Raw genomic sequence first — 8,048 nt, 5'->3', positions numbered from 1 at the left:
TCCTTATTCTGGTGTTATTTTTAACATATGTATTCTTGATGAAAAATTTGAAAGACTCTTACAACTAGAGTTTATATTAAATAGCTATCCACGTTTTGTTATAGTCGTTCTCGACATTAATTTAAAGAGGCAAAATAATCGATACTGCATTATACCTTAGCTCACTATGTAGTGGACATATTAATATACATACTCCGTGCGTAGTTAACGTATTACCCGATCAAGGTTAGCTACGGAGTGGTATCAACGCTACGCCAGGTCATCTATTCTCTGGGCCTTATTATAGTCCTAGGCTGTGCATATTATACTTTGGGTAATCATGTAAGTATGTATATCTCGCTCAGATTCGGTTGTGTGAAAGAGATAGCTAATTAACTGAACGTACAACATATACATTTTTTTTTTCTAAAATTTCTCTGTTTGTAAGTAAGTATCTGGTGTACAATAAAGTATATTAAATTAAGAATTTAAAGTAATATATGGAAAACCCAAAAAACGCCAAGGAATCAAAATATTGTAATATAATATTTTAGTTAGAATTATTGTTGCATCTAAAACTTACTAGTCGGAAATATAAGGGTTAGCGTCGACCCTAAAAGGGTGATATAATCATCCCTTCGTAATAATAGGCTTATAGTGTTAGTTATCTAAACATATTTTCGTGATATTGTGACTTGTTTACAGAAAATAATTTTATTCTATACAATATGAACATTTTATAATTTATGTAATAGAATTAAATTATCTGACAAAATAAATAAACAATCCCGCTAAGATTAAGCGGTTCTTCAAGTCAGGGTGTTTTATTTTCGAATTTGATGATAGCTGTTAATTTGACAATATTAAATTGATCAGCAAGTTAGTGTAATGCTTCTATACTGAATAAATGCTAAATTTAAGGTGTCTATGTATCTATTTTCTGTAAATTGTATTAAATTATTTTAAGTTATTGTAAAAACAACATAGTATCTGGCAAACTTTTTGTTAAATGTTGTTTCTTTTTCGAATGATTTTAATGAGCTCTATAAGTTTGAATTTATTAATGTATTTCCAATTGTTAAGGATTAATTTCTATATATAATGACTCAATAGATATTTTTATAAAGAAAAATTAAAAACATAAGCCGAACATCTAAAATGAAAAAGGACTGCTTAATCAAATCGGCTAGCTTTTAGGTTCGAGTGTTTACGCAAACATTTGAAATACGTTTGCCGAGCAAAACTGATCTTTATTCAAAGATAACAAGAACTATTCGGTAGGTTCGAACGAATTTGTATTTATATCCGAGAACAAAAGACCACTAGAGCTATGTGAAAACACTGTTAATGGTAATATGAAGGGAGTGTCGGGGCCTCAGGGCTGCTTACAAAATTTGTACACGAAAATATTGTTTAATATTTTTTTGAAACGAAGTTTTTTCACACAGCGTACAAGGAAGGAAAAAGCATTGTTCAGAGTATATCTTTCTCTTTCTGTTAAATACGGTTTCTTTTATAAATTATTTAAAAATATTCTTTGTTATTGTTTTAATTCGCGTGGGATTTATAATAATAATTTTAATTTTTGAATTTGTATTATTCACAAGAGTTGTTAATTTATTTCATCGTGTCTGTCGTTCAATACGTTATATATAGCGAACGCGACTTCATTCGAACCGGGTGTCCCTCGGCACTTCTCTTATACATTTCATTTTCATGTATCTGCTACATACAAGACAATTTACGGAAACAAGTCAAATCAGACGTACAAATAGACCACCTTATATAACTTTATGTGTCACTTCCGCCCAGTGTATCAGTGGATGGTTTGTGACGCATTAATGACGTAAGGATTAGTGGCAATGACCATTTACCATTTGACAGTCTAGTCATCTATTTTAAATAAAAAATGCCCTAACCCAAAGTCTGAAGTCAAGACTTCGGAATCTTTAACCTTATGAACTAGCCAAATGGTCAACTAACTATTTATAATAATATATAAACGTTTTAAATCAAAATATTACTTAATGCAATCATTCAATCGTCAGCCCTAGCCGTAACAAATTAAACATACCCGTCCAATTGCACTCGACTATGAATTTATTTAAGTCGAAGGAAAACATTGACTTCAATGATTGATTTATTCAATCTTCCCTTAATACAAATTCATTGAATTAATATGCGGCACGTAAAACGTGGTTAAATAAAAATGAGAGGATAACTTTACAGGTTTGGTTATTATACTAATATTATAAGTGCGAAAGTCACTCTGTCTGTCTGTCTGATAGTATTTCACGGCTACACCATTGGTATGAAGCAAGCCTGAATTTTAAGGAAGGACATAAGGTACACTTTTTATTCCGAATAAAATAATATGTTAAATAAATAAAAATAAGGAATTAACACACAAATAAACTTACAAGGAAACTTTGCTAACATACTTTAATAGTTTTGATCCGCAGCTTCGCCTTCTTGTTAGGGTGGCGGAGGGTGTTCATATGCGTTAGGGTTTAGTATAATAATAGCCTATGTACTCCCTTGCTCGCGCATAAAATCGTAACAGAAGTTACTTTCGCATTTATAATATTAATGTAAATTTCATTAAAAGGCAAGGCCAACGTGTCTGTAGAGCTTAATATATAACAACAAAAAAAAAAAAAAAAAATCAAAACTATCGTTCAAATAGAAAGTAAAAAAATATATGTATAAATAGTATACATATCCAAAAACAATTCATTTTTAAATAAAAATACACGCTGTATGTAAACCGTTTTTACGGACAAATGAAAATCCATCAAGAAATTTAAAACCGTAAACTGATAGCTTGAAATTACTCATCAAGCTGTACAAATTAAATTCGCACCCGCATCATTTCTCTTACGCACACCTGCGGCTGGAAAATTGGATAAATCTAAGGAAATTTTGATACTATGCATATTAGTTGAGTCGTGAAATACCTTTAATTTTTATCTTCATATAATATATAAGTAACAGCCTGTAAATTTCCAGTGGCAGAATTTCGTTGAAATTAGACACATGCAGATTTCCTCACGATTTTTTCCTTCACCGCCGAGCTCGAGATGAATTATAAACACAAATTAAGAACATGAAAATTTATTTACATTTTAAATATATAAATAAAAATACAGGAAGATTTTTTGTTTGTAAATAAAAAATAGCTCTAAAAACTTTTTATTTGAGGTCCGTAATTTTAGAGGTATATAAGAAATTACAATTATATTTTAATTGTATATAATAATGGTATTCATATCTTTAAGATAAATATACTTATATTATTTTGAACTATCCACAATAAAAATTCGCTATTACTAAAACGTACTTTTCTCATGTACAAGATTTTTATATGGTTTTTTTTACCTTTCAACCCCCAAGACAAATATATACATTTGAGCATGGAAAATAATACAGATATAAAGACTTGTTTTTTTTTATTGGTATGTAATAAAATCTAAATTAAACTACACTTTTACTTTGATATTAATTTCATACTTTTAATTTTCTCGTTTACATTTCTAATTCAATCGTATCTCTATCCGCTCCGAAATACTTAGTGTATAGGTCTTTGAACTGTGCGTATGTTTCTTTTACATCAGCTGCCGTATTATCATCGTTGTTTGAGTAGTTATGACCACAGTAGCAGACATGGTCCTTGCCACAGAAGGCAGGCTTGCCTACTTTCAAGCATTTCTTGATGCATTCCCTGGCTACATCGAGATTAGGACAAAAGTGTGCGATGTGATGTCGGACTGTGGGACGTATTGCGTAAAAAGAATCACTTCTTTCTGGACTTGCGTTTGGAATAATAGCTGGAAGTATTGAAAAAACTTAAGCAGTTGATGATTAATAATTTTGGAAATATATGTTTCTTATTAAAATATATTGGTTGAGTTTGTATTCGAAATACTCGGATTTTGGAGTAGATGCGCAAAAACATTTATAAAAAATATGACATCTAATTTTATCCACTTGTGATAGTAGGTTCACTTCTCGTCCAGAGAATTGGAGTTGCGATTCACATTACACATTAACAGCCTGTAAATTTCCCCCTGCTGGGCTAAGTCCTCCTCTTCCTTTGAGGAGAAGGTTTGGAGCATATTTCACCACGCTGTTCCAATGCGGATTGGTTGAAATTAGATACATGCAGGTTTCCTCACGATGTTATCGTTCACCGCCGAGCACGAGATGAATTATAAACACAAATTCAGCACATGAAAATTCAGTGGTGCTTGTCTGGGTTTGAACCCGAAATCCTTGGTTAGGATGCACGCGTTCTAACCGCTGGGCTATCTCGGCTCGGAGTTGAATTCAAGGGGTAATATTACTAACATTCTTGACACCATTCCACGCGGTCATAATTGGTACACTTGTTTTTATTAATACCGGTACTCGTTTAGTTAGATCTTATAAAATATCTTTAATGTCAAATAAACTATGTATCAACAACTATATTAACTAAGTCGATAACAATTTTTTTTTCTGTAGAATTTAACTCCGAATTCGTGGTAGCTTCACTTTGAACGTAAATCAGAATGATTCAGAACTGCTCATTACGAATATTGAATATTTTGATAAGTGAAAACAAAATGTCAGAACACAAAACAAAGAAAAAAGGAGTGCTGAAATATGTCAATGAACCCTCAGAAATAAAGAAAGAATTTATATTTTAAAGAAATATATAAAGCTATTTACGTAGTTCATCGCTGTCAATATAATTCACATCTTCGTCTAGTCTCCCATTTGGTCTTATTTCATCTATTTCATGTTGAGGAGCTAAAACAAAAATGATTGTTTTGTAAAGGAGAAAGGTTTTATTATATTATCGTTTTAATAATACTTTTTATTATATGTGTATATTCAGCTATGTAAATATGTTTATGTACTTTGTATTTATGTTATTATTGTATAATATATAAGTAAATCTTCAGTCAGAAGACAATTTTTATAGCAAGCTCATTTACATAAAAACAAATGACGTTAAAATTAAGTGAACTGCAAAAAAAAATAATTTAAAAGTGATAGTGTCTGTCTTGTTTCGTTATTGCAAAAATTTTTTGTTGTGACCTTATATTTAAGTGGATTGATAAAGCTAAGATGCCCTTTAATTTATCGCTTATCTCAACATGGTGTACTTAAGTGTTTCATTTGTGTCTACATTTAATCTTAGGCTTGGTGGTTGAAACATCATGAAAAAACATGTTGTAATATTGCAAAGGTAAACCTTGTACATCCACCAAATCAAACTGAATAATCATGATCGAATGAATTCCTCGCTGATTCTTAGAGAGGCTTTTGCCCAGCAATAGAAAATTTATGGTGTAATACTAACATAACATCTTTGGATGCTATGACAAATTAAATGTAAATATATTTTCAAAAGACAGAGTCTAGCTTAAAGAACAACTCATTCAAGCAACTATTAAATGCAGGACAATTATTTTAATAATTCTCACCATCGTCCTGTGCTCCTGCGAGTTTAAGAGATAGACAATAGCAATCTGCATTTATACAAACGGCCGCCTGCAAGCCACATTTTAACTGACAGTAAATTTGGTGTGCAAGATTTTTGCATTTCAATTCAGTAGAACGCAGTGCGGGACTGTAGTTATAATCGTCGTCGACTGAAAATAAAAATCGTTCTATATACACTTATGACTTTGAAGGAAATAGCTGATTCGATTTTTAAATAAATCAACTTATTTAAAATAAGCGAGATAGAGTAGTTTTTGAGAATCAATTAATTTTATCAAACATCCATATTTTTTTTTTAACATTAGCAGCCTGTAAATTTCTACTGCTGGGCTAAGGGCCTCCTATCCCTTTGAGGAGAAGGTTTGGAGCATATTCCACCACGCTGCTCCAATGCGGGTTGGCGGAATACACCTGTGGCAGAATTTCGTTGAAATAAGACACATGCAGGTTTCCTCACGATGTTTTCCTTCACCGCCGAGCACGAGATGAATTATAAACACAAATTAAGCACATGATATTCAGTGGTGCCTGCCTGGGTTGAACCCGAAATCATCGGTTAACATCAAACATACACAAGTATTGAATACAGACAGTTCTTGAAATGTCAAACGTATAGATTTTTATGGTAGACTAGATTTGTTACTGGACCAGTTATTATAATATTATGGACCATTTTTAAAGTTATTTTTTGTTTCTAGCCTGATAATTAAATTAATTTTGAATATATCCCAAACTTATATTTTATCAGTGAGCTTAAAAAGATTTGCATAAGCAAATTCATTTAACCTCAACAAACATTCATTTATATCTTATGGTCAAGGAAGCGTTTGTAAGGAACGCATTCGGTTCACAGTTTTTGCGTCGACTTATTTTGCAAAATAGGTTTCCTCGAAAAAGCGTTTTATTATATCGGAAATCGGATAGAAGTACTTTTTTTATTCATAGTTACAGTATTGATTGAATTGGTCGATTATATGATGAGTAGACGAACCCCACCAAGTAAAGTAACTTCGACAGTATACGAAATATAAATAGAAAGTCCAATAAGATAACGAACCACCTGATGACAAGTGCTGCTACAAACCCCTTAACTAATACAAGTATTTTTATTACTAACAGTAGTTCACGAGACTCGTGAACAAGACATTCGTAGATAATGTCGAAATATCGAGCTCCACCAAATAAAAATAAAAAACATGGTAAATATCCCGTTTTAGATACTGTTAGTAATAAAAATAACCATGTTAATTTAAAATCTTATATAAGTATTATTATTATATGATTTTTATCAGAATCACCATCAAGATATTAATAAAATTAAATAAACTGTTAAGACAACAATTCTAGTGTAATAACGTTACAGACGTTACAAAAAATATACTCATAAATAATAACTATAATCAACTTATGTACATTAAAGTAAATTAATAACAAAAACAAAATACAATAAGTAACTTAAATATTTAAAGCTTAACTGACACATAAAAAATGTAAATAATTCTCATTTCAATGATCAAAACAAAATAGTCGGTCACGAACTATAAATAATAATTTATGGTCGCATTTGTTGCTGTGTATAAAAATAAACTAAATAAATGAATGAAAATAATACTGTTTTAAAAACTTACCACAAAAAACTAATTTTAAAAACAATAAATTAAAGAGGATTACGTAGTTTTTAACAAACATTATACTATCGAAGCTTAACTAAACGAAATGAAATCTGGCCAGACTATCAAACTAACCCATCACCTTTATAATCCGAAAGTAATCAATTTCACTCATCAACGATTAAATAATTAAACTTAATTAGTTTGAAACATTAATGGTATTGAATTTTAATTTTTTTCAATTTTCGTTTCTATTATTAATAGTATGTAAAATTTATCAATCAAACAAAAATAATATTATGATGACCTATTAACTATTTTTTTTCGATTACCAAGCGAAATTAGATGACTGCGCGGGACGAATAATACTATACTAAATTTGTATATGCTACCCGAAATGTATGAAATCTAGGAATTGTATACAAATCCTAGGAAATTTATACAATTCCGAAGGTATTTAGGAAATGTATAAAAAATTTTTCAAAAACTATTTAATACATTTCATGTAATAAATGTCCTAGGTATTGTATATAATTCCAATATAGTATTAGGAAATAAATAAAAATAATGCTTTCTGTAATAAAACACTTTGTTTATTGTTTATTGTTTCATTTGGCAATCCAACAGTGTTACAATATCTTATAAAATTTAACAATATAATGCAAAAATTATGACCAAAAAGGATTACACTATTATAACATGAATTCGAAAAGCAGTTACAATATGAAGATTTTATACTAGTTATTTATAAAAGTTAAATAATTTGTGATAGGTAAAGGTACTGTTCATAAACTGTATGTTTGTGAAATTGTGTGTGTGTGTGTGTGTGTGTGTGTGTGTGTGTGTGTGTGTGTGTGTGTGTGTGTGTGTGTGTGTGTGTGTGTGTGTGTGTGTGTGTTGTGTGTGTGTGTCATTATTGAGTAAGCTAGCCTAACATTTGCTTTTTATTGCTTTTTTAAACGCTCCTTT

At 30.4% G+C, this 8,048-nt stretch overlaps 1 long non-coding RNA gene across 2 annotated transcripts; it reads right to left on the bottom strand.

Moving 5' to 3' along the window:
- Window positions 1-3,506: 3,506 nt before the first annotated feature.
- Window positions 3,507-7,159, bottom strand: LOC135193528 (uncharacterized). Of its 2 annotated transcripts, none has more exons than XR_010309283.1 (4): window positions 7,098-7,159; window positions 5,451-5,618; window positions 4,690-4,770; window positions 3,507-3,806 (listed from the first exon to the last, which is right to left on the bottom strand). It is a non-coding gene; the product is annotated as an uncharacterized LOC135193528 (long non-coding RNA). The 2 variants fall into 2 exon arrangements; XR_010309284.1 differs by having other exon boundaries at window positions 7,101-7,159.
- Window positions 7,160-8,048: the final 889 nt, after the last annotated feature.

This window comes from Vanessa tameamea, chromosome 12 (genome assembly GCF_037043105.1).
Source record: "Vanessa tameamea isolate UH-Manoa-2023 chromosome 12, ilVanTame1 primary haplotype, whole genome shotgun sequence".
Classification (NCBI taxonomy): Eukaryota; Metazoa; Arthropoda; class Insecta; order Lepidoptera; family Nymphalidae; genus Vanessa; species Vanessa tameamea.
This window is presented reverse-complemented; position numbering and strand designations above follow the sequence as displayed.